The sequence below is a fragment of the Pinus tabuliformis genome, chromosome 3_2, assembly GCF_031772625.1.
Source record: "Pinus tabuliformis cultivar Carrire ecotype Pingquan chromosome 3_2, CPIR1, whole genome shotgun sequence".
Classification (NCBI taxonomy): domain Eukaryota; kingdom Viridiplantae; phylum Streptophyta; class Pinopsida; order Pinales; family Pinaceae; genus Pinus; species Pinus tabuliformis.
The window spans coordinates 1,203,546,614-1,203,555,966 of NC_142302.1; the positions used below are offsets into that span (position 1 = coordinate 1,203,546,614).

Below are 9,353 nucleotides of genomic sequence, written 5' to 3' on the forward strand. Positions count from 1 at the left end.
CTTCATAATTGGCACTAATTGGCACTTCAGAACAACGTTATAATAAACCATACTTCATTTCAACACAATTAAAAAGATGTTAAAAATTTTAATCGTTAAAAATATAATTAAAAAAAAATTTGACAAAATATATAAATATATATATATAGTGAATAAACACTGACTTGCAATTAAATATAACTTATAAGATTTATTTTTTATTTTTAATAATAAAAATAAATAATAATTTACGAAATATTTACCATAAAAATACACATCACCAAAAATAAAAGTACATGAGATATTTCCAGCCAAAAAACACAAAAATATACACAGTATTGAAATAAAAATACACGGCACCAAAAATAAAAGTACATACATATTTCCAGCCAAAAAGGACAAAAATATACACAGTATTGAAATAAAAATACACATCACCAAAAATAAAAGTACGTGAGATATTTCCAGCCAAAAAAACACAAAAATATACACAGTATTGAAAGTAAAAATAGCCAAAAGACACAAACATTTATGTAAAATTATAATTCGTCTTTTATAAAATTTCCTCACCTAAACACAACCCATCTTTGCTTTAGTTTTCATTGCTACCAAATTTCGATATTTTTATTGATTAATTTTGCTGTTAAATGACCAGTCAATAATGGTTTGAGTAGTTGAGATTTGGTAATAAATCCACAGGTAATAACCCAAAGAATAGTTAGACTGTCGAAATCCAATATCTCAAATGCTATGATGCGTCACCCGCCTATGTAATACAACATAACACAGTGACCGACTTGGATCGCTACCGACTGCTGACTGGTGGAATTGAATGTAAATTGGTGCATCTCATTAATTACATCGCAGAGTTGGAGACTGCCACAGGGTGTGAGAAGACAGCGGTGTAAAGAAGTTTTTGAAAAAAGTTAAACCGTCAAAAAAAACGTTCTGGAAGTTTCAAAACACATCGTGTGAAACGGCAATATAATTCAAAGTACATAATTCAATCCAGATCTAAACTCTAAGTGCAATTATCTCTTCACATAATAGAAGTACATAATTCAAACCGGATCTAGCTGTAGTAAACTCTAAGTGCAATGGGATTATCCCAACAACAATTTTAGCACTGAAATTAACCTCCTGACATGATAGAAGTACCTCTTACAACCTGAACTGGTTGAGGTAACTCCACATTAACAAAGTGAGATAATCTGCTTACATAGTCAGAAATGCATTATTCTAAGCATTAAAATTTATAGCGACCCTCTAGAAGGTATGGTTGTCTGTATGAACTGCGGAGATGAAACGGGAGATTTGCTGAAAGAGTCGTTGAAAAGACTGAGATTGGGGTCGGAGTATATAGAAGGCGTGCTCTTCTTCCTCCACCACGACAACCTCAACGCTTTTCCCCTTCTGATTCAACAACTCACTGTACTCGTGATTCCGATCTCTCAGAATATCTCTGCCACCAATGGCCACCAGCAACGGAGGCATCGAAATCTCTTGCAGCTTTGGCGCTCCGGGGCTCCAAGGGTTGCTGAATGGATGATCTCTGTTGCTGCCCAGTGGGAGAGACAGCCGCCAAAAAGCGTCGGTCAGCTCCAGACTGAGAACCGCGTCTCGCGGGCACTCGCTCTCCGACCGTGTGCGTTGCTCCGCGCCAAAGAAGGGCTGAACCAGTATCGACCCTCTCAACCTGATGGGGCTCCATGCTTCAACACCGCCACGCAGCGCCACAACGTGATGTGCGATGTTGGCACCAGCGCTGTCTCCCATCAGATACACCGCGGAAAAGTCCGCGTAGCTGTCGAGCCACGCGTCGTGTTCGAAGTCTCCTCCGGCTCCCGCATGTGAGCTCACCCACTGGAGTGCCGTGATGCAGTCGTCGTAGGCGGCGGGGAGGCGGTGCTCCGGAGCCAATCTGTAAGCCACGGAGACAACGATCGCACCTACAGTCGCCGCCAACGTCTGACAGAAGTTGTGATACTCCGGCAGGGAGGGGGAGGCGAGGCAGAAGCCGCCGCCGTGGAAATACACGATTACCGGGAGGCGGCGCTCTTGTGGGTGCTGATGGAGGTGAGACGGGGGCAAGTAGAGTCGAACCCACAACCCCAGCCTCTCATTCAACACCGCGTCTTTACTCGCAACCTCAGTTTCCGCTTCTGTTTGCACGAAATAGTTGCATAGCGTTTGGAAGAGTCGGTGATCTTCTTGAGATAAAAGTGTGCCATCTCTGTACACCTTAACAACTCCTCCAACATTCTCCAGTACTTCTTCCATTAAAACCGCGATGCCCAAACGTTTTCCTTTCCTCACCACTGATATTCTATCTCCCCGCTCTGTCCTCGTTATTTGTTTCTCAACAAAAACTACTGAATTTTCTTTAGGCAGAATTGTTGGGAAGGGATTCCATGTGTACTGTTATAATACCACCCACCCAATCAATCGCTCGCTTCTTTACTTGCGTTAATAAAGCATTGCTGCGTTTTGGGTAATTTGCTTCTCAATTTATTGTTGTGATAACGTTACATCAATGCAATAACTCAATAAAAGATCAAAGAATCTACTAGATAAAAGAAGTATGCAAAGTCCATTTATTATGTATTTATGAAGTATGCAAAGTGTGAACATTGAAAGAACTGGATTCATGGATGTTGGACATCCATAAAGCCTGCGTAACATATACAAGTATTAAAACAAAAGGGAGAAGAAGAGAAAAAAAGGAAAGTCATAAATGGGGAATAGAGAAGTCCGGGATAAAGCATGAGAAATCTCCATTTATAACTTTCATGGATCAAGCTCCAGGTTTAAGTAGCAGACCCTCCTTTGACAGGCTGTCCACTCGCTGATCTGAGCAAGATAAATGTGATGAATGGAGCAATCCCTCAAGAGACCCCAAAAGAACATAATTCTGTCCACCCAACCTGCAAGATGAGAAGCCATTATATTGCAGGATCCTTTGACATGATCAATCATTATTTTGGAGTGGCCAAAGATCGAAATAGACCGAATATCACAAAAGATGCAGAAAGCAAGGAGGCCCGCTAAAGCCCTTGCTTTAGCCAAACTATTTGTGCCCTTTCCACTGTGCCATGAGATAAAATATTGAAGCTCCCAATCCATCAAAATGTGAAAACCACATCCACACTTATTTTGCTGCTCAGCACCATCAAAAAAACGCTCTCGGGAAACCTGTGAGACTTACATCTTTCACTGCTCTGTTGCTTCTATGAATGTAATTTGGTGGTTAAATATATATAATTAGCTAGTCTCCATGATTCTTCAGAGTTTGTCGTTTGAAACCGACTTTGGTAGACATCTTTATTGGGTTATTGGGGTAGATGTAAAATTATGTCTTGTAATTATTGTAATTATCATGGTCGTTACGATGATAACGATGTTTTTAAATGTGCTTTTAAAATATTTATCGAAATAAGAGGGAAAAATAAAATAATCAGAAGTAAATTTAATTAGCATATGAGTTTGGATTTATAAATTATAATTAAATGTAATACTATAATGACAATATATAAGTTGGTACAAAAAGATTTATATTAATATAAAAAGTTTTATAATGACCATATATAATTATTAAAAAATTGGCCATATACCGAACAAGTTTATTTAAGGATGGCCATGAATCAAAGTATAAAATACATATAGAAAATGAAAATAAAGATCTATAGAAAATGAAAAATAGAGACATTGAAATCACCTTGGGGTTGATCACTGGTGTGTTTTTTATTTCTTTTCTTTTTTGCTACTTTAATCCAATCTTCTGGAGGTGTGACTATAAGAGCTATCTTAAGATTGTCTCAACACGCTAAGGAGGTATCCTTGTCAAAGTTTGAGGAGGTTGATTCATGAGTGTGCTTCATGGCACCCATCGAAGCATTTTTACTGACTTCTCTTCTAGCTAGCAAAACTTGGATCTCTTGACCTCCTTCATGGGCCTTTTGAAGATATGAATTTTGGCCCTCATCCAATGCGAGCATGTTATAATCAGACTTATCATCTTCCTCATGTGAGGAAGACGGATCCTCCTCTTCTCGAGGAGGCAAGCTGCATGGCTTCCATGCTTTCGATTTTTGTTTAACTGGTTTTTGAGAACATGAGTTCTGAAGATGACATGTTTGATGGCAAAGCTGACACCGAAAAGTAGTGTTCTCGTAGTCTAGCAAAAATCTTGTATTTTAAAAATAATTTTGTTAGGAAATCCTTTGTTGATGTCGAGTTCTACGAAGATCTTGCCATAGGTGAAGACTCCACACTGGCCTCGTGAGGGATCTACAGCCAGAAAATGACCCAAGGTGTTGCTAATACCTTTAAACACTGAAGAATGCCATAGATGGACCAGTAAATTTAGGAGTCGAACCCAAATGGATAGCTTTGTGATCACAACTATGGAGGGGTCAAAATCTGGAACCAATGGATCAAAAAGATCCCACCTTTTCCCAAAAACCAGGGCCCCTTGGAAAGATCATTCTGATAATCCGCATCATGATAAAAAATGACAATGAAGAAACCCTTGGAATAAAAGAGGACCTTGCATGCCTTGGCCCAAGTTGAATGGATCAATTGGTAAAAGTTTGTCGAACATGGCTATAACCCATTGAAACAACAGATGAGGCCATTACCTACTAATAAGTCATAGAGCCCATCCAGATATGAATGAGTGATTTCAACTAAAGGGACATTCTCATCTTTGTCTACTATAAAAGGACTCGAAACATCCTAGGTTTGAGTCGCCTTGCCTGAGGGCAGGGGACATTTCTGAGGCGACAATGCACTTTAGGAACATGGTTTCAGATTGCATCTTTGTGAGAGAAGGTTTGGGAATAGGAAGGCTTTCCCAAAGCTCCCGCATGTAGTCGAAAAGGCCAAGAAAACTGTGGCATCCCTTCATATATTATAAAGAGAGAGAGGAGAGAAATTTTCCATTTGCTTACCTTAAAAAAGAAGGCGTTGTAATCCGAAGGGTAACCCTGTTTTGAGTTCCAACGATAGCTTTGAGTTCCAACTACTTCATATCTTACTGCTAAGTGGCAACTTCAACCTTCAACGTTTCATCAAACATTGCATTTACCATATTGTCACAATCAATCCATGTTTCAAAAAAGAAACCACACATATCATCAACATAATGTTCATCCACACTATGGTGGGATATTCGAGCATGCATGTGCTCATTCTCAATTTCATTGACAATTTCAACTTCACCAAATCCATCAGTTGCATATGGATTCATCAATTTACATATCACTTTGTAGTCATCATCCACATGTGTCTCATCAAAGTGGCATTCACAATCATCTGCATCATCCACGTTAGAGTGGAGTGCTTGAGCATTTATTTGCTCTTGCTCTGCTTCACATACAGAGGTTTCATCTTCTCTCTTTGCAATCTTTGTTGCATCTTCTTCATCCATATGCATGCTTGCATAATGGGTTTCAATTTTATGGTCTTGACAACCATCATCCACTTTTGAGCTGGATTCTCCAAGCTCTGTTTTCCTCTCAGAGTCTTTCTCATATACTCTCAGATCTGTGGCTGACTTCTTTTCTTGTGACATAACTTGCTCCTGCATGTCACTCTCCTTTGTGCCAAACTCTACTCCCAAGATCTTCCATGCTTCCTTAGAAGTTGTAGCTTTTGCTACCTAGCACTAACACTTCTCATCCAATGTATGTTTCATAAAATTCAATGATAAAACATCACATACTGCATCATATGGGTTTGGATTCATACTCAATTAACTCTTTAGGTCTAAGAAAAGTTAGCATCTTGATAACCCAATGATCAAAATATTCACCTGTAAACATAGGAGTTGGTAGTAGATCAAAGCTACACCAATCAACTTCGATTTATTCTTTGTCTTTTGCTAGATTTCTTAGTTCCTCGGCTGCGGCTTGAACCTCTCTAACCATGGCAACAATCTCTGCCTCTTTTCTTCGATTCATTTTCTTAGTCTTCTTAAGTCAAGCTTTGCGACCCATGATTGCTGTCATTCCTTTTCTTATAGTTGTTTCGCTGATTGCATGAGGCTATCTTCCATATCGCCCTCCAAAAAAAATATGATTTTCAATATGTGCCCTTGTAAGGCACAATCTTCACCAAAAAAATTGTCATGGTTGACAAAAAAAACCAAATAATTTTGTAGACAGATAGACTTTACAAAACCCTAAATCCTTTTGCCAATAAAACCTTGATAGACCCTTTCATAAAATCCCTTGATTATTTTTTATATATAAAAAAATATATTTATAAAATATTTTTATATAAAAAAAAAAAAAACCTTTATAATAACCCCTTCGCGAATTCAAAAAACACTTTATTAACAGCGTTGTAAAGTTCTTTTAACAAAACCATTTCAACCACTTTAATACCATACGATATAACAAATATGTCACTGATATATTGAAGAAGGTATTTTAATATGGGGCAAAAGTTACCCACGTACTTTGATACCTTTTAAGCTTTTACTTAACCTGACTTTCACATCCCAGGATCACGACGATTTCGAAACCCTCAACGACAACTGGTTATCTATGGACTGCTCACGACAACGGCGGTTGTGGTCGTCTCACAACTTGACTTTGCACCTTTAGTAGTAAAAAATCCAATTCGCTCCCTTGTCTTATGATCCGATGAAATAGAAAGACCGCGTTAGTCCTCTAGCGCTTCCAGCTTCGAAGGAAATCAGCGTGTTTCATGAAAAAATATCGTGTTTCATGAAAAAATATTTTTTTATTCTTTCTTGCGGATCACTAGATCACCGCTGATCCACTCTTTCTTGCTGCAAACTTTCTTCAGGAGACCAAGCTTAAATAATTCACACATAAAATACAAGCTGTTGTTTTTTTATTGATCACACAAAACATGATGCTTACAATGAACTAGATGAAAGGTATTTAACCTTTTTCAACTAGCGACTTGCATAAAATACTTTGACATGTACAGGCACTTATCTGAATTAACTCACACTTTAAATATGGACTGCACTTCACTCTTCATACATTACTCGACTTGACTCAACGCTCAATCACTCAGTGAACTAACTCTTTATGTTTAATCAACTCCACATGCGGGAGTAATTACAATTTCTAACACTATCTAGACTTACTCGCTGCCATGGCAAACAACAAATCTCAAACAGATTTAAATGTAAAACTAGATTCCAAAAACTTTAAAATAGATCTCAAGAAAAATATGCAAAACTAAACAATAATCCAGAAATCACAAAATAAAAAACTAAGAAAAGACACACTTCATCACACTTCATATTTTAAGAAAATGAACCATACATAAACTTAATTTATATAACACCAATTAAAATTCTAATTACTTAACAAATAAAATAAGACCCGCAACTCAACATAAGATCATTACATAAACTTACAAGCTCTTTTATTACAACTCTAACCCTTAGAATCCCCTTTGATGATTTTTCCTTTATCTTGGAGTAGCCTTGATGATTTTTCCTTTATCTTGGAGTAGACCAATACTGATGGAGATCAAATAACATTCCAACCAAACATTGCTGTAACTATCAAAGTAGAATTAGCTGAATGAGGAGTCAAAGTAGAAATGTGCTCAGAATCAAAGCCGAACTAGGTGAGGTTAATTTCCTCACAATCAGGTAGATATAAGGTATACGGTACTGGGGATTGCGGTATATTTCTCTGAAATAGAAGCATGTAATAAAACCGCGGAAGATTATAAAACAGAACGTGTGGCAAAAGATTTCGGTTGGAATTTTTGATGGGATTTGTGCTAATAGTCAATGTGGATGTGGTGTCTTCATTGTCATCGAACCTGGCTGGGAGTGTGACAGATATTTATGTTGAGAGTGTGACGGATACCAACAATAAGGCGGAAAAATCATTACTTTATGGGGCGTACTTTTCCCTGCAAATTGGTTCATTATGCTAAATACAATCATGACTCCAGGATGGTTACTTACAATATTCTTACTTTCTAGTTATCTTACTTGTTATTTTGCAATGTACTGTCTGTGGCATTTGGTCCTTTTTCCTACACGCTTATTAGTCCCTACCATCTGGCAATGGCCAGGGACTATAGTAATCGGAACGGATAAACTTAACATTAGTTTTTTGGTCCTTTTTCCTACACGCTTATTAGTCCCTGCCATCTGACAATGGCGAGGGACTATAGTAATCGGAACAGATGAACTTAACATTAGTTGACCTGTTTGCGATCTGTTTGCCCTGTTTGCTACTACCATTTGATTGATGTTTGCTACTACCATTTGATTGAGTATAATGAAAGTTTTTAGATAAATAGTCATCTACTATCTTATTTGGCCTCTTCCCGAGGTCAGACGCTGAAAAGCATATATTATCTTGGCTTTGTGTTATATTTGTTCATTTGTTTTGTGTTATTCATTTGTTCATTTGTTTTGGACATGTTAGACTAATGCTAACATTAGTCTACCAGTATAAAATGCTAGCTAGCTCCTTGGTATTGTCTATTGGAATCGGTACATCCTTCCACTGTGACTGATGGACTTTCTTGCTCTCTTGCACCTGTTGCTGCTTATTCTCTTGCCACCTGTTGCTGCTTATCCTCTTAAGTTGCCACTTATTCTCTGAAGTTGCCCCCTGTTGCTGCATGTTACTATGGTGTCTATGGAACTGAAGTTGAAGGGACCAGAACTGAAGGGACCGGAACTGAAGCTGGAGAGAACAGATGACGCTGGAGAGAACAAATGAAGATCACAAGGGAGCTGAAGCTGGAACTGAAGCTGGAGAGAACAGAAGAAGATTATAAAAGAAGAAGATTATAAGAAGAATATCATAAGGGAATTGAAGCTGGAGTGCTGGAGAGAACGGATTATCCCAGAGTTGGACCTCATTCTGGTAGAGACCTCGGGTATGTCGGTGGGCACTGAGTTGGTAGGGGGCTTCAAACCAGCTTCTTGTTAGACCTTCACCTTCTTCACACGGCCATAAATAAGGTACGAGATTACTTCTTATATAAGCCAACTTCCATGAATTTCAAGCATATGGTGAGCGTAGTTCATGCATTAATAGAGGCAAATGGATGACTATGAAGGACATACCTCCAAATAGTATTAACATCCTCCATACAGCATAAAAATCGACTCGCATGGATTCCCTCATTCCTGCTTGCGGCAGCCGAATACGAAAATTCAAAAGAGTAGGAAGGGCTCTCCCTCTGACACGGGCATCTGCCTCAATGTTCAGGTGCTCAAACCAAACTTCTATCATTTTCATCGTAATCCCAACTCTGTGCAACTGAAAAATTGCCTCCATCATTGCAATTCCATGACATCAGTATAATTTCATCATTGCAAAAAGCTCAAGCTCGACGACAGATATTCTGCTTTACCT

At 38.3% G+C, this 9,353-nt stretch overlaps 1 pseudogene; it reads right to left on the reverse strand.

The window, feature by feature from the left end:
* Positions 1-994: 994 nt before the first annotated feature.
* LOC149185078 (strigolactones hydrolase CXE15 pseudogene) lies at positions 995-2,448 on the reverse strand (annotated as a pseudogene).
* Positions 2,449-9,353: the final 6,905 nt, after the last annotated feature.